Source organism: Anabrus simplex, chromosome X (genome assembly GCF_040414725.1).
Source record: "Anabrus simplex isolate iqAnaSimp1 chromosome X, ASM4041472v1, whole genome shotgun sequence".
In the NCBI taxonomy this organism is placed as follows: Eukaryota; Metazoa; Arthropoda; class Insecta; order Orthoptera; family Tettigoniidae; genus Anabrus; species Anabrus simplex.
The window spans coordinates 93,183,257-93,206,578 of record NC_090279.1 but is presented as its reverse complement, the minus strand read 5'-3'; positions in this window follow the sequence as shown (position 1 = coordinate 93,206,578).

Below are 23,322 nucleotides of genomic sequence, written 5' to 3'. Positions count from 1 at the left end.
TCTTCATTGAAATCCATTGTGCTCATTGGTATGGAAACAGCTCTGTGTATCATTGTATTCAATCCTGCTATTTTTAGTGTGTATGCATGGTTAGACTCGTCAATAGCATGCAACACCTGATTGGGCTTGCTGTACACTTTGTAAGACAGGTTGCCATTATTCCTGCCGATTGTGGTGTTATTTTCTTATTAGATTCTTGCTCCATTGTGAAGCTGGTGGAATTTTGTAAATAATTTAGTGTGTTTAATAACTGGTGTGCATTAGTGAAGTCATTATCATATGCACATGATGTCACCTATATACCTGCTCCAGTATAATATTCCTTTTGAATGCTGATACGTTCAGAAGATGTTTTCAAAGTTATTCAAAAGAATGTTTGCTATTATACCTTATAATGGTGAGCCCATGGCTAACCCTTCTTTGTGGCAATACATCTTGTCAGTGAATGCAAAGCTATTTTGGTGTAGCATTGTTCTAATAAGGCTAATTATTTCTTTGGTTTCCTGCAGTGAAGTGTTTTCTTTATGAAGATTTTCGATAATTTTAATGGATTCATCTATTGTTACGTTGGTGTACATGTTAGTGATGTCAAAGGGTATCTTTAACCCTTTACCACCACATTTTCTCTCCGCTTATCCCCAGATTTCAACCTATTAATTAGGAAACATTCAAACAGAGCACACCGTTTCAGAAAAGGTTAATTATTATAAAAAATATTGATCACAATGTATTCACATTTTCAATAATATTAGAAAATATGCCATCATTTACAACATTTAACATACCATCATGTCCATTTCTCTATTCATTCAGTCATAAGTTTGTCGGTTCAAACCCCCACCCGTGCTGGAGATACTCAACACTTAGGTAGGCTGTATTTGTCATATTCTCATGTTGTCTAAATCCCCCTAAGCCAATGAAGATGAGATTCTGGAAGTGTACTGGTGACCTTGTGTATCAACTTTCATTTCCTCTAGCAAGTGTCTTCCCATTCTGTTTCTATTTTACTGAAATGCACCTGTTTGATTGCTGCATTAATATATACGCAATCGGTAATGTCAATGAATAGATTGTCTCCGCCTAACATATGTAAAAATATAACCTATTTCTCATAATACTCTTTTGAAATTACTGATAGGTTCAACATCATCCGTATAATCATAGAATAATGAAACAAAATGTTTGTGTTATCTGAAGTGCAGCCGCATCATCATCAGGTCCGATTTCTAGATATCCGTTTTCACTTATACCACACTTATCAGTAAAATTATCTTTGTTGATATGTTATTTACTCACTAAAAATGTACCTCCACCCCTGCTCAACAATTCTGTGTCATTTCTTATGCCGTTACTCAGCTCAGTCTCAATATCCGCAGTATTCAATACCGTCATGTTTACGAACGAAACAGCTGACCAGCACTCGCGGAAGTTCAAGACCATTGCCTAGACAACTTCAAGACAAATTCTCACTCTTCTTTTATTTCCTAAGGCTAGTATATTGTACTGCATGTTCATCAATGCCTAATAAACAATTCACCACCAAAAATACAAAACTATTGCATAGATTGCACACATATGCAGATAATGCAGCTGGGGGTTTTCGGGCAATAAGGACCGTAAGGCAAAGTGAACAGACGGGCGCTTTCGGGCGAGAAGGGGTTGATTAGTACTAGGCTGGTTTTAATTTATCTGTCTTCTTTATATGAGACTTCCTCTTTTAGGATTTTTTCAGTTGTTAGCTTAAATTTTAACTTGGCACATCATAATTTACTATTGGTCTAATGGGACATGTGCTTTTGTGTATTTTGGGGATGGCTCTTACTGTGGGGAGTTTGGGATTTTTTGATGGTGAGGCTTTCTTTTTCTTGTTCTGTTCTGTGAGAATGAAGTCTGTTTGCTGGATAGCTTGTTTTATTTTGTTTTGAAATTTATTTGTAGGATCACATTGTAGTTCTTGAATTCCGTTGTTGTTGATGACAGCTATTGTTTTTTTCTATATACCCAAGAATAGAATATAACAAGAAGTGTCAAGAGTATAGATCTTGAATAGCAGTGCACTCGCATCTCAGATATGTTCAGACACCGTTCTCTTCTGTAGTGTCTGTAATTTAGAATTCAACCAGCACTCATTTATTCAGAGAACAGTGTGCATAAGCTGCAGAATTTCACCTTTAAGCAACTCCTGGACAATATCACATCTATAAATGAAGGGTCAGGGGAAAAAAGCAGGAGAGTCAATATTTGTACAACTTGAGAAAAAGCAACTTTTGTACTGGACTTCCCTAGTTCTTTCCCGTAACAGCAAAACTTTGAGTGCTAATTTCTCCTGACTCACGTGCTTTTTTTCCATTTCAGACCATTCAATAGATGCGCATGATCACTCTGAAGCGGGCTGTAACAATATCTCAATTTCGATGAAAAAGTGACTTAGCTGGTTTTTTCCCCCGACCCTTCAAATTAGCAGTTCACAGTGTTGGGAGTAGATTTTTGCTGTCGAGTCACAATTATTCATTGAATATCCCTCTTCCAACTCTCAAGGTTTTGAAAGACTCTGAGGTGCAAGAATGATGTGCAGGAATTCACTTTTATGCCAGTATAACTACAGACGTGTGCTGGGATATTCAGCTTCATCAAATACGTCTAGAATGGACCCAAATTACACTCGCCAACATGAAAGTAGAATGTTATCACATCACCATGTAAGCTATCAGATGAAGAGAGACTGAACTGTAAGCCACACATTCAGAAGATTACAATGGACTGTGTTTACAGTAGCAACAGACAGAGCAAGGAAAGATGATGACAATAAGTCGCTTCTTCTCCAAAATTATTTCACAGCTTCTCCGCCAAGGCAGAGTTTTACTATGAGATCACCCAACATTAGTAACATTGTAAAGAAGTTTAAATGATGCAAATCTTACCTGGAATTTCTTTTGGAGGAAAAATATGTTCACTATGAGATTCAAAGACCTACTGGCCATAACCGAATTAAATCCAGCACCCACAATTGTCCTTCAGTTCAGCAGCTACTAGCACTAAAATTGGATAATGTATGATAGGAGATGATGTCAATCCCACAACGATAGCATTACCAAACCATGGAGAATAAAAACATAACTATACAACCTACAGAAATCCATTTCAATAAATGCCAGAGGTAATCAATTAACAATAAGCAGTCATTTGATGGGTACTCAGCTCATGAAATGTCCTGATGCCTCGATCTTGAAACGCTGCCTGTCACAATTTCATTGGTAGCTGGACCTAACCAAGGTTCCTTCACTATCAAGTCCACAACTTTAATTCAGCTTTTTGCCACTATCAAACATAGCATGCACTGCCATCTCCCTAGTAAATGCTAGAGGCCAATTGTCCACTTGGCGACCATAATCTGGGGGCATGTGCCACCAGAACCCCTTTCCTTGCCCCATGAACAAAGTTTCTGTCACGAGTTGGACCTATAGACGTATATAAATACTGTTGTTTGTACTTCCTAAGAGTTGGCTGCCTTGCGTAGCACATTATCACATACTCCCAGACAAAGAAACAAAAGAGAGACATACTTTTCCTAGACGCCCTTGTAGAAAATGGCGACTGCTGGGGTTAATATTGGGGAAGCACATAGTAAATTATGCCCCTGCCAAACTTATTCAGCTACTAAGAGTTAAATTGTGATCTCTATAAAGTTATTTGCCACGAGACTCACAAGTGATGCATTTGTTGTTCTTTCAAGCCAGGCTGGTTCCTCTTTGATTTTTACTTGCAGGTCTATTTCACACTGCAACTGAAGTAGTTAGAAGGTACTGGGGTTATTGATTACTTCCAATGATTTTACACTGAAACATAGCCCAGAGAAATATATTACCTTATTGCAGTCATTGCTACTTAGGTTATCTGTCAACAGACTAAGCATTATGCTTGAAATTTTACATGACTGTCAATATTATGAACATACCAAAAAGACTCAAAATTTTACATGACTGTTAATATTGTGATCATACCTATTGGACCTCAAGTTTTCTATGACTGATACTATGCAGAACAATCTCCATAACAACACTGATAACCATAACAAGAATTCTACATATGATATCCTAACCGGAAACTTCTCAAAATTTCGAACCCTACTACCATATGTCGCAGCCTACAATGTAAAGATCAACTCAAGATTCACAGCGTCACTATTAAATTGCAAACATAGGTCAATAACACAGCAGCACAATAATTAAAATTATGCACTACATATTGTAATTTCTTTCTGAAACTAATATCCGTAATTCTTCACCTGCGTAGCCCTTCAGAAAAATTCTTCACTCCAAAAAATTTTGATAGGTAAGGTAAGTTACGTTATATTGCTACAACACACGAGGAACAGATTTGCCGGCACTTGTGACACAAAGGCCAGGAGTTTTCAAACAGAATGCCAGTTATATGTGTATACAGTTTTAATGCTTAAGTAGAAATAAAATTTAAGAAAATTAAAAATATGTAGAATGCTGAAACTGAGAAAGATTAGTATTAACTTCTTACTGTTCCCAATTGAGATGTTTAATTTTCGCAAAAGTAAATTATAGAACTTGAACCTTACCGACAATAGTGATTGTGGACACAGTGTAAATGATAGAAATCACAATTTCTCAATGAAGAATATCTGTAGCACAATAAATTAACGGAATAGGCTGTACAAATGGCTAATACGCGTCTTATGTAACACATACCTCACACCTAGAGACAAAACCTGATATTTTAATTCAGTGTAATCACTTAAAACAAACACTTAAAGAACGGATTTGATTTGTATCAGTCAGTAGAACGGGCTGAATTTAGGAAAGGATGAATTACCAGTGAGAACTCCAGAGTACACGACACTTCTTGAAAACAGCACTGGGTGCAATGTCCCGTTATATTTCTAACTATCAACTATCAATACAGTCCTGCTCTAGTGGGTTTTACACGTGGTCAAACAGAATGAGTAAGAGATGACTCTCAACGTTATTTTTCACTTCTGAACGCAACGGCTGCGCAAAGATCGCCAGGAATTGCACACCAGCGCCTCTAGTGTAAACAGGGCTGAACTAAAATTACCGGGCGGGTGATATAAATCGTTTAGCGAGCGGAGGGTCCCCAGGTTCTCGTCCCCCCTCCACTCTTAAATATTATTTTAAATATATTTTTTCTTTTTTTCTTTCTCTTATATTTTCTTTCATTTCCTTTTCTTTCTTTCCTTCTTTCTGTTACCTTCTTCTGAAATACTGCATTCTGAACAACAATACACCTGGAGGTTGGGCTGTGCTTTATTATTATTATTATTATTAATAAATTTTTTGCTGGAGAAAAGCTTACCAGCTTGTGCTGCTTATTATAATTATTTCAGTTATGGAGCTATATTTATTTTTTACTCATTCACAAAGCCTTGAAGGATCGGAGTGACTGGCCTTGCCTGTGCTGCTTTTGTTTGTTTCTGCTGAGGAAAAAGGAAGCTAACTCACAAAGGGAGGAAGGAAGTGACCTGAAGGTGAGTGGGATTGGCAATCCTTATCTCAGATTAAGACCTATGACACAAATAGACACTAACATCCCCTCGTACATCAGTCCTCTTTAACACTACTTAAGCCAACTGTAACAGTCAATAGTATCAACATATGCAACTTATGCAGGAAATAAAATATAAATACAATGTAAGAAAGAAAACCATATACAGGAACCAAAATGATGAAAGGAAACTCATATGCTAAGGAGGGAGTTTGTAGGATTCAAAGGTAAATTGAAATGAAACATGATCTTTTGATTTATGGAGCTATATTCTACCTACTATCCACAGTGTTACAGGTATAAAATTGTGTAGAAATTATATTCAGCAGTGTTAATCATCAATTAATATTCATCAGCCAGAAAACTATTCAATACAACACAAATACAAGATCATTCATTTATGAAAGAAAGACTGGAACTGACAAGGTACAATATAATACTTTTCTCTTTTATTGCAGTTTAACGTTGCACTGACATTGCAAAAGTTTTCAGCAACACCATTTTGTATTTTCCCAAGGAACTTACTATATGATACATCTTTCAGTCTGTCAAAAGAGGCACCTAGGGCCACACACTGAAAAATATTGAGATTTGTACTTCTTTTGCATCTACTAGAGGATGGCAAATATCTGGCAGAGTAGTGATTGAAGAAACCAAGGCATGATAGCACATACTCTGTTCCTACATACTGCACCAAAACACAACATATCATTCAATCAGTCATCTGCATTTAGATGATAAACAATGTCAAGCTACAAAATTGTAGGCATCCCTTGTATTCATTGATCTACACTATTTACAATAAAAAATGTTCTATTTTATGTGACAGTAGGATATATCAAAAATTTTCTGCTACATGGAAAAGGATGGAATCATGAATATATTTGAGGGTGTAAAAGACAAGAGAGAGCTTACAGATTCTGTGATTGCTCGCTCTTACAACATGCAGGAGGTACAAATTATGCTTCCTTTCTGTCCATCCGCAGGAGAGGAGTTCTAATAAATTTACAGAAATATGTAGCATCAGGATCTACATACAATAATATGGCAGCTGATCCAGTACAAAACATTCCCATGCCAAGTCACAACATAGCTCCACCTATTAAGAGCTATGTCCAAGGAATTGCTTGCTAATTTAGTACAGTATTATGAACAATATGCTGTTACTTCCACAACATTACGGTGTGCAAGGGACTTTGCTGTGACCTAGACGAAATGCCAGTTGAAGACAGCTGAAACTCACTTCAGACAGTGCCATTTGTACCTACTGTATATCGAAGGCAGAAATCTATGTTGGTGGTTGCAGAGTAGGCTGATCTGTGGTCTGACAGCATGCACTCCAACCGGCCAACCAAGCAGAGGAGGGGTGGCTATGGTTCTACCGTGTTTCTACACCTCTGCATATGGGACACAGAAACGGGCTGTTCCCCTACCACTGGCTGTCCTGAGATTGGTTTTTCCTTTCGCCTGCAGTAAGGCGAATGATGGGACAGTTCCTAGTATATGACAAGGCCACCAAATATCTTGCCCTCACCACAAATCTCCTTGCTTAAGATGATGATGCCTGTTGATTAAAAGGGCCTAAAATCTAGTTCATTGTTTTAAGAGAAAGTACAACTAGGCAACCATCCCCTATATATATTAGTAATCGGAGAGAAGAAATGGAAGGGGGCTGACACTAGGAAAAATGATGGTATCAGCTAAGAAGGACCATGCCTTTTGAGGAAAATAAGACTCCCTAGGCCTCCATACATAATACAATCGGGGGCAAAATAGAACAGATCGTGATCGAGGTATATCAGATAGGATAGATAAAAGTGGGGAGCTTGGCACAAGTAAGCAGAAGCAGTGCCAAAATTCAATTAGGGGCTCCGTGGTCGCCTACCTAAGCTCCCAAGTACAGAGCCCACGTGGGACCCCTTTAAGTCGTCTCTTACAGCAGGCAGAGAATGCTGTGGCTGTTATTCTACTGCCCCTACCCACAGGGGGACAACTATAAGGCTAGTTGCTTTATGTTGCACCGACACAGATAGGTCTTATGACGATGATGGGACAGGAAAGGCCTAGGAATGGGAAGGAAGCAGCCGTGGCCGTAATTAAGGTACAGCCCCAGCATTTGCCTGGTGTGAAAATGGGAAACCACAGAAAACCATTTTCCGGGCTGCCGATAGTTGGGTTCGAACCTATCTTCCGAATACTGGCCGCACTTATGTTTCAAATTATCCGAAATTCATTTGTCTTGGTGTGGTATGTTTTCATGTTCTGGCCTCAGGAGATTAGTAAAACAAGAACAGTAAGGATGCTTACCTCAAATATCTTGTATTTCTTCTTCCAACACGCAAACGAAGATAACAGATATACGCATACAAATCAAAGTAAAGCAAAATGTCACAAACGTCGAAAACGTGGTCGTCCCAAGTGGTCCAAGTTGTCAAACTCAAATCGACCAATAGCAATCGGGAGATGTTTCTACCAATAGGAGCTGCCGTATTCGTCACGTGGGCTTAGGGTGAGTGACGTGATGTACAACAGCGCGCCCACGCGAGTGGAGGGCAAAAGTATTCAGTATGAGCCGGGCCCTCGGATGGGTAGGACCTATGCCGCTGTCAAACCCTTTCACGTGGTAATGGTGGGGGTAATGTTCGGCAGTACGGTTCACTGCCGTCTCAATCCTACATATATAGATTGAGACGGCGGTGGTTCGGTTACTTATGTTGGGGAGGAAGGGGCGTTATCGTTGAAGGAGGGATTGGATATGGGTGGGGTATAGTAGCCATTACTGAATGAAAACAGCTCATTTGCGAGCTTTAATCTGAAAATGCAACAACCCGACAACATTATCGAGATCATTTTGCAGTTGCTCACAATCTTGTAACTTATTTATTACTCTGTACAGAATAACATCATCTGCGAAAAGCCTTATCTCTGATTCCACTTCTTTACACATATCATCAATATATATAAGAAAACATAAAGGTCCAATAACACTGCCTTGAGGAATTCCCCTCTTAATTTTTACAGGGCCAGATAAAGCTTCACCTACTATCATTCTCTGAGTTCTATTTTCTAAAAACAGAGCCACCCATTCAGTCACTCTTTTATCTAGTCCAATTGCACTCATTTTTGCCAGGAGTCTCCCATGATCTACCCTATCAAATGCCTTAGACAGGTCAGTCGCGATACAGTCCAATTGACCTCCTGAATCCAGGATATCTGTTATATCTTGCTGGAATCCAACAAGTTGTGCTTCAGTGGAATAAACTTTGCAACAGTATGGCTTTTCTTCTGTGTGTGTCCGCATATGAACAGTTAGATCAGACTGCCTTTCTTTGTGAATGATTTGCCACAGACATTGCAGCTGTTTGGCTTCGCGCCTGTATGGGTCCGCATATGATCGGTCAGACTGCCTTCCCTTGTGAATGATTTGCCACTGACATTGCACCTGTAAGGCTTGTCGCCTGTATGGGTACGCATATGTTCGGTTAGTTTGCCTCTCTTTATGACTCGCCTGTATGTCTCCGCATATGTTTGGTAAGTTTGCCTCTCTTTATGAATAAATTGCCACAGACTTTGTAGCTGTATGGCTTCCCGCCTGTATGGGTCCCCATATGACCGTTTAGAAAGCCTTTCTGAATGAATGATTTGCCACAGACTGTTTGGCTTCTCGCCATTATGGGTCCGCATATGATCGGTCAGACTGCCTTTCCTAGTGAATGATTTGCCACAGACATTGCAACTGTAAGGCTTCTCGCTTGTATGGGTCCGCATATGATCGGTTAGTTTGCCTCTCTTTATGACTCGCCTGTATGGCTCCGCATATGTTCGGTTAGTTTGCCTTTCCTTATGAATGATTCGCCATAGACATTGCAGCAGTTTGGCTTCTCGCTTGTATGGTTACGCATATGACCGGTTAGAAAGCCTTTCTGGATGAATGATTTGCCACAGACATTGCACTGTTTGGCTTCTCGCCTGTATGGGTCCGCATATGATCAGTCAGACTGCCTTTCGTTGTGAATGATTTGCTACAGACATTGCAGCTGAAAGGCTTCTCGCCTGTATAGGTCCGCATATGTTCAGTTAGTTTACCTCTCTGTATAAATGATTTGCCACAGACACTGCAGTTGTATGGCTTCTCGCCACTATGGGTAAGCATATGATCGGTCAGACTGCCTTTCGTTGTGAATGATTTGCCACAGACATTGCACCTGTATGGCTTCCCGCGTGTATGGGCCCGCATATGTTCGGTTAGTTAGTCTCTCTCTTTATGAATGATTCGCCACAGATATTGCGGCTGTAAGGCTTCTGGCCAGTATGGTTCCGCATTTGTTCGGTTAGTTTGCCACTCTTTATGACTCGCCTGTATGTCTCCGCATATGTTCTGTAAGACTGCCTCTCTTTATGAATGATTTGCCACAGACATTGCACCTGTATGGCTTCTCGCCTGAATGGGTATGCATATGATAGATCAGATTGCCTTTCCTAGTGACTGTTTTTCCACAGACATTGCAACTGTAAGGTTTCTCGCCTGTATGGGTCCGGATATGATCGGGCAGATTGCCTTTCTTCGTGAATGATTCGCCACAGATATTACACCTGTATGGCTTCTCGCCTGTATGGGTCCGGATATGACTGGTTAGAATGCCTTTCTGTATGAATGATTTGCTACAGACATTGCAGCTGTAAGGCTTCTCGCCTGTATGGGTCCGCATATGACGTGTCAGACTGCCTTTCTGTATGAATGATTTGCCCCTGAAGGATTTTCCACAGACGTTGCAGCAGTATCGGTTCTCGCCCGTGTGAGATGATCCGCCGTTCGGAGGTTGATGATATCTATAGCTCACCTCGGGTCTCGATCTACAGTGACAAATTAAAACCATGTGACCAATAGTTCAACAGCCAAATCCACTACAACTCTCACACAGGGGATTTGCTACTGGACATTCCAATCACTGATATCCAGTGCAGAGAGCTCGTTACTCATAAACATTACATTCCTGAGAGTAAACATCAACTGAGGTTAAATTGCAAAAGCTCTCACTTGTTACGAGAATATGTTGCGTCATTTCCTAATCACGATGTCAGGCGCAATAAATTTGTCACGGTTTAGAAATGTACGAGTTAATTTTGAAGAAAGCATGAGAAGTGGTCCAGCCTAAAAGGGTAAATACTCATACAAGCTCTTTAATCCAGCACATATTATTCTATCGAAATCCGTAGTCTGTTCTCCTACATAAAGAACGGCATATGCTTTGGAGTTTTGATCTTGTTGAAGCACTCTGCGCTTTGTTGCAGGGAAGTAATAATTTTTGTAAAGGACCTTGTTCTTGAGATTGTTTGAGACAATGTCTGTGCTGTAGATATTAATAAAGTTGAGAACGTTTGCCGACAGTCAACAACAAGATCTGTTGAAACACGGCTAATCTTTTATGAATGTTATTTTGTCCCACAAATATACATATTGTATTTGTACATTGTTATATCACTATAGCATTTTATTATGTCACTGTGTCGCTTTTCCGAAATATGTATCTTTGATGTGCAATCAAACATAGCCAACCTATATATAAGACGGTAGGTTTATACAAGGACGTTCATACTTACTACCATGTACTACATCAGTCTACGTCTTAATTCCTGTATTTAACACGGTAGCCAATAATCCTGATGAAATCCTGGCAAAGCTGAAATATAACAAGTATACGACGGCTCTCTCGCTAGCATTGATACTGTCTTTTCTCCTCAAACACTGCTGTTAAAGACATTATGAAGGCAACACAGAATATGGCATTGGTGGTAGCGTTTTATTACAATGTCCTAATATCCTAATTTTGAAACCAAACGCAACCTATCATGCCCTTGAATATTCTTACAAGTATTACTTTAACAATACGGATAGAAGGAGCATGAAAATCAAGCCTTGAGAAAAAATTCGAGAAGACAAGACGTTGAATTGCACCGTAGTGGATATTGCTGCTATGTAAAAGAAGGAATATTATTCTATTTATTTCAAAGGATCAAGGGGAAGGTAATTATTTTTAGTGGATTCATAACATAGTTGGATAGCATCCAATTCTGAGCCTGTCTCCCCACCACAGAGTAGTTCTACATATTCTACGGAAGAAGGGCGGGAAATGCAAATTTCTTGGTTAAAGGTGAGATCCGCTTACAACTGCGAAATGGGAAAATCGATCACGCAGACTAAAATATATCGTAACATGGACTGGTACATTCCAATTCATGCTGTATCAACTGAATTCACATGGCCCAGTCGAATGCATGACTCGCTCACAAGCAAAGTAATGGGAGGCTCGACCATGTATTGTTACTGCACTCTTTGGAGAAAATAAGTGGACAAATGAAAGGGGGACATTGATTCCAGATATGACAGACTAAATCTCTTGATCATCAAACAAGATATTGATGTTGACACCACTAGACAACAGGGGGCAGAAAATACGACACTGGATGGTATGTCATGCGTTCTGTGGCAAATCTCACCAAGCAAAGGAGCAAAAGTCTGTAACCCTTCTTCTTTACGTGAATACTTGATTCCTGTGACAAGTAATTTATCAGGTTCACAATTAGTTTTCAGTAAAATAATGTTTCATTTTGCATTGATAAATATTCTATACGAACCAGCTATATTGCTGTAACTCGTGGCACGTCCCAGGTGACGGATACGGGTTCCCCGCTGGCCTGCCGATGAACTTGAGCAAAATATAAAAGCTCTCGCGTACCAAACATGTACAAAGTCTTTAATGGCAACTTTGGCGGAGATGGAGACGTTCACTAGGGACCAGATGGCGGAAGAGGTACACTAAATTTCTGGAAGTTAATGCAGAAAAGAGGATAGCGTTTCTTCTCTAGAGGAGTGGCTGCAAAAGGCATCTGTTCTCCATGTCCGCAGCTGCGTTACTACCTTCTGTCATGAGCACTTAAATGCTTCAAGACAAGCCGGCTGTAAAATAATGCCGTTACATCATTACAGAAATATGTCTCATGGAATCGGAGCCAAGGTTAGTGCAGCCCCTGGAAGGGACGCGCATTGGCAGTGCCCAGTCAGCATGGAACGTATGCTAGGGTTACCGTCGCACGGGCTGTGACGGCTAACCATGCTAGTACCCCCATTTTGTATCCCATCATTCAATTATGCCTGGGTGAAGTAGCGAATACGCCAATGCACTTGAGAGAAGGCTTGTAGGCATCTGAGAGGTGCGGAAAAAAAGATGGAATGGAGAAAAGTCATGTGAAAAGAGGTGTGGTTACTAACTGGTGTACAACAGAAACCGAAGAACAGCTCATGGTGTTGACATTGTCATATCAGCTAAATTTGACGGTTCTGTCTCCGAGGTGCAAAAGTTTGACAATCGCTTGATGTAACTCGTCCGCATTGGGGAGAGAAGGAAATTCCAATTATTCAGCGCAACGCTCCACAAATTGACGTGCGCTTGGAAACCAAAGATGCGTTCTGGGCACTGCCTGACAAGAAGACCGCTGACTATCTTATCGCTGCCGTTGATCAGAATGGACGTGTCGGACCGAGGAAAAAAGAACAAAGAGTCCATGGCGTTCATGGATATGGAGAAAAGAACGACGATGCCCAGCAAATTCGCGATTATGCAGAAACTGATCACCGCAAACACACGGTTCAAAAAGAGTGATATTCATCTACTCTGTACTACAGTGGCTCCCATCCAATTCGCATTGACTACATCCTTGTGAGAGGGTGAAATCTCGAAGATGTTCTAGAGATAACAGTTGTCCCTTATTAAATCCTTGCGATGCAACAACGACCAGTCATCTAAGCTGTGGATAAAGTCACCAAGAGCACAATACTTCGCAGGAAATAGACAAATTGGGATCAAATGGTTGCCCCTGAAGAAGGAGTCTAACGTCGTTGCAAAAGTTACAGAGTCACAAATCACCATAGTTGAAGTGAGCCGGACTAAACTGAAAGATGCCTTTCGCTCTATTCGTGGAACAATTAAGTCAGGGCGACGACAACGAAGGATTAAACATGATATATGGCCAAGGAATGAAGATGTTAAATATACAGTACGGTTGAAGAAGCAGCTGTACCACGAGTTTCTTGCTCGTTGGAATGCCTACAAGGTAGCTACTCGTAAAATGAAGGAGGTATTTGCCGTAACAAAATCAAACCGGTAGGTAGGTCTACATGTGAAACATGACATGCGCGAATTCGAGCGGAGTTTTTAACGGCTAGTCCAATCGAGCCATCGCAAAACGTCAGAAGTCCAACGTTTTTACGGCATCAATGAGGAAACAGACGATTTGCTACTGGACAGGCGGGAAGCGCGAGTACACTGGTGGAACTATTTTGACAACCTTTCAATCATGGAATTTCCGTATCTACCAATCCTAATCCCCTCCGCTGTTGAAGGTCCAACGTAGGAAAATGACGTGACATAAGTCCAGACTATGCTGAAGGAAATGAAACCAGAGAAAGCCATCTGTCCCGATTATCTTCCAGCAGAGTTGTGTTTCTCTCAATGGGGGATGCAGCAGTGTGGCTAAAGCAAGCTTTTCACCCATATCATCAAAGAAGGTCAAAATCAAACATACTAGCGACGGATTATCAATTCAGAAATAAGGGAAGCCCTGACAATTTTTCTAATCACGGGCCGAACATACTTCTGAGCCTCGCAATGAGAGACTTAGAACAAATCTTCGACAAAAGGATTAGCAATTTAGACAAACACACAACAAGCCAAGCTGGATTTGTGTAAAATTGTGGCGCAATAGGAGAAACCCATGCTGCCGGACTATTAAGTGAGAAACACTGTGAAAAGAATAAGAGGCTTCATCACAAATTTCTGGACCCTTAGAAGCCCTTCCATCGGGTACTTCATGACCTAATCAGTCACCCTTACAAGTACATGGCATTCCAGAGAGTAGTATAATAGGCGGATTCGGCGGCCACCACCACCACAGGCTCCCATAGGCCTCCTCAACCACCACCACAGCCAGAGGCCTCCCAGAGGCCTCCTCCACCACCACCACAGCCAGAGGCCTTCCCAGAGGCCCGCTCCACCACCCGCGGAAAATTTGAATTGGTTACAAATCCGCGTGCTTTTTTGACAGCTGTCATCCGCCATCTTTAAACTACAGAGCACCGTGCTGCCCTCTTTATCGCAGAAGCTGCAAATTCGTCACCTGTCATCCGCAGTGCTGCCATCTTGGCGGGCCGAAACCTTAGTGCTACCAACTTAACCTCACTAGCGCGAGATAAACAAATCCACGTGCTTTTTGGACAGCTGTCATTCGCCATCTTTAATCTATAGAGCACAGTGCTGCCCTCTTTAGCTACTTACCTTTGAAATGTGGTGGCAGATAATTTGAAAAATGCTTTTTGACAGCAGCCATCTTTAATCCAGAGAGCACCGTGCTGCCCTCTTTAGCTAGATACCCTTGAAATGTGGTGGCAGACAATTTCACGTGACAGCAGCCATCTTTGAGCACAGTGCTGCCCTCTTTGTGGTGGCGGGAAACTCTACATGCTCTTGTTTGGAAACAAACTCACGCGCTTTTTCTGACAGCCGTCATCCGCCATCTTTAATCAACAGAGCACAGTGCTGTCCTCTTTAGCTAGATACCTTTGAAATGTGGTGGCGGCAAATTCCACGTGCTCCTGTTTGGAAACAAAGCCATGTGCTTTTTTGACAGCTGTCATCCGCCACCTTTAATCAACAGAGCACCGTGCTGCTATCATGCGGGCAATTTCTTCAGCTCTCATCCGCCATCTTTAATCCACAGAACACCGTGCTGCCCTCTTTATTGTTACTACATTAAGCACGTAGTAGCGGGCAATTTGAAAAGTTCTGTTAGCTATCATACGCCATCTTTAATCAAGAGAGCACCGTGCTGCCATCTTTAGCTAGATACCTTTGAAATGTGGTGGCGGCAAATTGAAAAATTCCACGTGCTCTTGTTTGGAAACAAACTCATGTGCTTTTTTGAGAGCTACCATCCGCCATCTTTAATCAAGGGAGCACCGTGCTGCTCTCTTTATCTAGATACCTTTGAAATGTGGTGGCGGATAATTTGAAAAACTCTATGTGGTCTTGTTTGAAAACATACCTACGTGCTTTTTTGACAGCTGTCATCCGCTATATTTAATCAACAGAGCACCGTGCTGCTATCATGCAGGCAATTTCGTCAGCTGTCATCGGCCAACTTTAATCTACAGAGCACCGTGCTGCCCTCTTTATGGCTACTACCTTAAGCATGTAGTAGCGGGCAATTTGAAAAGTTCTGTTAGCTATCATCCGCCATCTTTAATCAAGAGAGCACCGTGCTGGTATCTTTAGCTAGATACCTTTGAAATATGGTGGTGGATAATTTAAAAAAGAAAAATTCTACAGCAGCCATCTCTCGACGCAAATTGCACAAGATGGTGGCTATACATGACTCCTTAAGGGTGCTTACGCAAGATGGCTACTATACTTAGGTCCTTATCAGACGCCCTTGAGATGCTTGAGCAAGATGGCAGTTATACATGGCTCCTTATCAGATGCCCTAGGGATGCTTGCTCTAGATCGTGGCTGCTCTTATGGGACGGCTTAAGGGTCCTTGCACAAGATGGCTTGAGACGCCCTAAGGATGCTTGCGCAAAATGGCGGACACAAGATGACGTCTATACACAACTCCTTATGAGACGCTTTAAGGGTGCTTGCGCAAGATGGCCGCCGCTCTTATGAAGAAAGCTAGCTTAGAGGCTAACGTGTCGTGCTAGTTCGATTCATTAAACTTAGGGCTTAAATGCAAAATGTTAAATATCTCGAAAACGGTGCACCGTAGAGCAAAACGGCAAACTTTTTCTGCCTACTACCCAGGTTCGCAGCATGAGGAAAATGATAGCATAAGAAAAACATAGTCTAATGATGGGATCAACGGTTCGGTTCCTACTTAGGCCCTTTGGCATTTGCTCTGTTTTAGCTTGTATTAAAGCGCGTCTTCGTAACATGATCAGGTCTAGCTATGGTAGAGAGTATAACGTACCGTGCTGGTTCGATTCATTAAATTTGGAGCTTAAATGAAAAATGTTAAATATCGCGAAAACGGTGCATCGTAGAGCAAAACGGACAAAATTTTTCCGCCTAATACATAGGTTCGCAGTATCAGGAACAAGAAAAACAGTCTAATGATGAGATCAGCACGTGGCTATGTTTACCAAAAAAGAGCACGTGGTCGTGACGTCACGGCCACGTAGTATGCTGCTTCACATTGCTTTTTTCACAGCTGTCTTTTTGACGGACCCTAACCTCACTTTGAAGGACAATAGAACCTCACTGCTGTCATCTTTACGGCGGTAAACCTCAAGGCTCCACCTTATGCATGTTACAGCGCGGAATTTAAAATTCAACAACAGAACATTGCTAACCTCACTCTTGCCATCTTTACGGCGGTAAACCTCAAGGCTGCCACCTTATGCATGTTGTAGCGCGGGATTTAAAATCCAACAACAGAACATTGCTAACCTCTCTGCTATCATCTTGAAAAGTTCAGTGTTCCAAACACTAGTTAGAAAAACGTAACTCATCACACCTCGGGGATTTTATTAGGTAAGACGTAACCCCAAGGTTCCATTCCTTGTTCTGAACATAAAACCATTTACCAATAAAGATTAATTTTCCACACTTAACAAAGTACAAGCGTTCTTGCTTATAGCGGTCGATGAGGTTGTTGCTCCTTTAGCACTTTAGCCCTTTTGCCTATTAGCCCTTTAGCCCATTAGCCCTTTTGCCCATTAGCCCTTTAGCCAATTAGCCCTACAAGGTATGTGCGGTAAGGAGGAAGAAGAGTCCTTTCATCCTTTTGGCCCTTCTGATAAGACGTAACCCCTGGGTTCAATGCCCTATCACGATTTTTTTTCGGCTCAGCATTTTGCATAGTAGCCCTCGCCTGCACAAGCTACATGCTTGTAACCCATGCCAACAGATTGAAACAATATGTTTCTGAACCGATGTTTCATGTTACATATTTATGTAATAACTTGTTCAACAGCTAGGGACTTAAATGTAAGCAGAGTATTTCTTATAGCACTAGCGTTCTGTTTAATTTTACTTCCCGCATAAGCTACATGCTTTTAACTCATGCCAACAGATTGACTGATATTTCATATTACATGTTTATGCGATAACTTGTTCGACTGATTTTCACACAAGACGAATGATGGAAGGCAAATCATTTGAAGTTGTACTTTTGCTATATCGTCTACCAAGCGATTTAGCTGCGCAGTATGTGTACAGTGTGTTTTTGATTTTTACACTAGGCAAATCATTGAAGTTGTAGTTTTGCAATATCGTGTACTGAGCGAGTTAGCTACGTGATTGTGCACAGTGTGTTTCCGTAGTTTTTGATTGTACACTAAGCAAATAATTAAAATTGTACTTTAGCTCCGAACACATTAAACAATGTTCTGATCATATGTTGAAGTTAACAACATCGATTACAGTGTTCGATTCTAGTCTTGTTATGTTTCATTCTGATCTTCTTAGAACAAGGGCAACCCCTAACATGTTCTAAACACATGTTGTATTGAGTACAGTGTTCGATTCTAGTCTTGATCACTTATTTTGTGTTCTGAACACATCAATCAATGTTCTGATCACATGTTGTATCGAATACAGAGTTTGATTCTACTCTTCTTATGTTTCGCAAGTCTAAACATGCACAATAATGTTATCGCTGCATACGCTTGCCTTCGCGATGCAGGTTTAAACTTGTTCGATATAAAGCTATGCCTTGACGTAAGAGACGGAGGAGGAGGAGAATGATAAGGCCTTAACAGCCTATGTATAGTCGCCATTGTTTAAAGATGACAGCTGTCAATAGAATTTTTCAAATTATCCGCCACCACATTTCAGCTAAAGAGGGCAGCAGGGTGCTCTGTTGATTAATTAAGCACATAGAATATCAAATTGCTCTCCGCCGCATGCATAACAGCAGCCGTTATCTTGCGCAGTAGCCTCTAAGCTAGCTTTCTTCATAAGAGTAGCCACCATCTTGTGCGAGCACCCCTAGGCTGTCTCATAAGGAGCTATGTATAGTCACCATTTTGTGTCCGCCATCTTGTGTAAGCATCCCAGGACGTCTCAAGCCATCTTGTGTCTCATAAGAGCAGCCACCATCTTGTAGAATTAGATAGCTGCTAATGCCAAAGGGCTTAAGTAGGAATCGAACCGTTGATCTCATCATTAGACGATGTTTTTCTTGTTCCTGATACTGCGAACCCATAGTATTAGGCGGAAAAATTTTGTCCGTTTTGCTCTACGATGCACCGTTTTCGAGATATTTAACATTTTTCATTTAAGCCCCAAATTTAATGAATCGAACCAGCACGGTACGTTATACTCTCTACCATAGCTAGACCTGAACATGTTACGAAGACGCGCTTCAATACAAGCTAAAACAGAGCAAATGCCAAAGGGCCTAAGTAGGAACCGAACCGTTGATCCCATCATTAGACTATGTTTTTCTTATGCTATCATTTTCCTCATACTGCGAACCTGGGTAGTAGGCAGAAAAAGTTTGCCGTTTTGCTCTACGGTGCACCGTTTTCGATATATTTAACATTTTGCATTTAAGCCCTAAATTTAATGAATCGAACTAGCAAGACACGTTAGCCTCTAAGCTACCTTTCTTCATAAGAGCGGCAGCCATCTTGCGCAAGCACCCTTAAAGCGACTCATAAGGAGTTGTGTATAGACGTCATCTTGTGTCCGCCATTTTGCGCAAGCATCCTTAGGGCGTCTCAAGCCATCTTGTGCAAGGACCCTTAAGCCGTCCCATAAGAGCAGCCGCTATCTTGAGCAAGCATCCCTAGGGCATCTGATAAGGAGCCATGTATAACTGCCATCTTGCGCAAGCATCTCAAGGGCGTCTGATAAGGACCTAAGTATAGTAGCCATCTTGCGTAAGCACCCTTAAGGAGTCATGTATAGCCACCATCTTGTGCAATTTGCGTCGAGAGATGGCTGCTGTAGAATTTTTCTTTTTTAAATTATCCACCACCATATTTCAAAGGTATCTAGCTAAAGATACCAGCACGGTGCTCTCTTGATTAAAGATGGCGGATGATAGCTAACAGAACTTTTCAAATTGCCCGCTACTACATGCTTAAGGTAGTAGCCATAAAGAGGGCAGCACGGTGCTCTGTAGATTAAAGATAGCGGATGACATTTGAAGAAATTGCCTGCATGATAGCAGCACGGTGCTCTGTTGATTAAATATAGCGGATGACAGCTGTCAAAAAAGCACGTAGGTATGTTTCCAAACAAGACCACATAGAGTTTTTCAAATTATCCGCCACCACATTTCAAAGGTATCTAGATAAAGAGAGCAGCACGGTGCTCCCTTGATTAAAGATGGCGGATGGTAGCTCTCAAAAAAGCACATGAGTTTGTTTCCAAACAAGAGCACGTGGAATTTTTCAATTTGCCGCCACCACATTTCAAAGGTATCTAGCTAAAGATGGCAGCACGGTGCTCTCTTGATTAAAGATGGCGGATGACAGCTAACAGAACTTTTCAAATTGCCCGCTACTACGTGCTTAATGTAGTAACCATAAAGAGGGCAGTACGGTGTTCTGTGGATTAAAGATGGCGGATGACAGCTGAAGAAATTGCCCGCATGACAGCAGCACGGTGCTCTGTTGATTAAAGGTGGCGGATGACAGCTGTCAAAAAAGAACATGGCTTTGTTTCCAAACAAGAGCACGTGGAATTTGCCGCCACCACATTTCAAAGGTATCTAGCAAAAGAGGGCAGCACTGTGCTCTGTTGATTAAAGATGGCGGATGACGGCTGTCAGAAAAAGCGCGTGAGTTTGTTTCCAAACAAGAGCATGTAGAATTTCCCGCCACCACAAAGAGGGCAGCACTGTGCTCAAAGATGGCTGCTGTCACGTGAAATTGTCTGCCACCACATTTCAAGGGTATCTGGCTAAAGAGGGCAGCACGGTGCTCTCTGGATTAAAGATTGCTGCAGTCAAAAAGCATTTTTCAAATTATCCGCCACCACATTTCAAAGGTAAGTAGCTAAAGAGGGCAGCACTGTGCTCTATAGATTAAAGATGGCGGATGACAGCTGTCAAAAAAGCACGTGTATTTGTTTATCTCGCGCTAGTGAGGTTAAGTTGGTAGCACTAAGTTTTAGGCCCGCCAAGATGGCAGCACTGCGGATGACAAGTGATGAATTTGCAGCTACTGCGATAAAGAGGGCAGCACGGTGCTCTGTAGTTTAAAGATGGCGGATGACAGCTGTCAAAAAAGCACGTGGATTTGTTTACAAATTCAAATCTCGCGCTAGTGAGGTTAAGTTGGTACTACTGAGGTTTAGGCCCGTCAAGATGGCAGTACTGAGGTTAGCGTTGCGTTGTTGTCGATGATAGCTGTCAAAAAGCACGTGGCTTTGTTTACCAATTCAAATTTCCCGCGGGTGGTGGAGCGGGCCTCTGGGAAGGCCTCTGGCTGTGGTGGTGGTGGTGGAGGAGGCCTCTGGGAAGCCTCTGGCTGTGGTGGTGGTGGAGGAGGCCTCTGGCTGTGGTGGTGGTTGAGGAGGCCTCTGGGAGCCAGTGGTGGTGGTGGCCGCCGAATCCGCCTCTTATACTACTTCAGAGCACCTTGCTGAGAGGGTATAATTGCTCTACAAAGAACAAATGAGTTGTGTTCAAGCTGCCGCAGGAGCGTCTGATGACTTCCGCATAACTGTAGGAGTCCATCAAGGCTTATCACCACTGCAGCTTATTCTTGTAATGGACATAATTACCACAAACCTGCGCAGTCCAATACCATGGACACTTCTCTAAGCAAATGATATCATTTGGCTGAGGAGAACAAGCCAGACCTGCAGCGTCAAACAGAAGACTGGAACAATCGACTAGCGCAATAAGCCCCGCGCCCCAACAAGAAAAAGTCAGAATACATTGCATTACATCGGCGAGAAGTTGGAACCATTCATGTTGACGTTGAAGATATTGCACGAGTAGAGATATTTAAGTATATTGGCTCCACAATCTATGATTATGGCCGACTTACTGATGAAGTCAACTTAAGGATATACAAAGCCTGACTGAAGTGGAGAATGACAACAGGCGCCCTTCCGAACTTTGGACGAAGGGCCATCTCTAACTAAGTTCTACCGAACTGATATCTGTCCTATCGATATCCATCATGTCGTTTTCTACGGCAACGAATGCTGACCAGCTCTAGAGGTAGAACGCCAACTAAGCATCATGGATACAAAGTTGCTTAGGTGGAAGGCTGGCATAATTAGACTAGATCACATTTCAAATTATGTTATTAGAAAACGTTTTGGCATTGCAGCGATCCAGAAGAAAATTGGGGAAAGGCGTGTGCGCTGGTTTGGTCATGTGTTGCGTGTAGAGGACGATACATTGGGAAAGTCAGAGTATTACACAGAAAGTCGGTGAAAAGAGGCGCTAGGGACGAACCAGACAGCCTAGACTGATAAAGTGCACAACGGCCTGAAAGAACATGCAGACATGGCCCGAGACCGAACTAACTGGAGTCAATGAACCACAACACCGGACCCTGCCACCAGATGCAGACTGATGAATATTCTGTTACAAAAATGGAATGCAATGGATATTTTACACATCCTAACATTCAAATTAGTTTATTGTATGTTCAAATTTTCTCCCTTAATGCCTACGTCCGATATCTATAAAAACTTATTTTCACTAAATAGTGTTTGAATGTCTGAACGCTTCTGGATTTCGTGTTTAAGTGACTCCTATAAATGCATTGTGAAGAAAAACTTATAACTCAAAAAAAAAAATCAAAAAATTGGTATATCTGTGTTAAAAGGGAAGGACGGTTTGAATATCCGGTGAAATTCTACGAGTACCTACAAGAGGGGAGTCCGTCAGTGTATTCTAGCCTGAATAGAATTTTGCAATTTATATTTCTGCTTACATACGTCATAGACAGCAGACGATCATATTAATCAGTTTGTTATTTTCACTCCGATCACGCCTATAAATATGAAGACCATGGAGGAGTGGCACAAAGTGGTCAGCTCAGGGCCATGTGACACTCAACGCTCTAAAGCTGGAAGGAAGCCACATAACTAAGTGGTTAGTTCAGGACCATGTGTCTCTACACAAACGGAAGTAAACCTCATCACTATTTAGCTCAGGACGATGTGTCTCTCCACAAATGGAAGGTAATCTCATCACTAATTGGTAATCTCAGAAATACGTGTATTTCCACAAGTCAGCAATTAGGAAATTTTATGAATCTTAAAATCTATTCTTATGTAATTCAATACCCAACTGGCATGACAAATACTTTAGACATTTTAAAGGAAGTCATTTAAATTGCGGCATGATATTTGTAGACTGCTGAAATGAGAGTGAGGAAACAATAGCGCCTGAGGTGAGATATAAAACAAAGTGGGAAGTAGCAGATAAGATCCGGTCGACTGAATCCTTCAGAAGCATCTAAAATCTATGATGTAAAATGGACTAAGCTACGTAGACAATGGACTGACCTCTGACATATATGCCAAGAAAAAAGAAGACACATAAAATGCATGTCGCTTTGCTGGTCTCTGCACAAAATATGTTTAGAACGTAGAAAGCTAATTTAGACTCCTTCAAAAATAGAAATATGATTTTGTGTGTGAAAAGGATTCATAAGCAACATTTTTACTGGTGGTCATATTACAAGATTGTTCTCTAACGTAGCCTACTGTGTCCTGTTACACATGAATTACAAAGAAACAGAGAGTGTGAGCTGGTACTTGG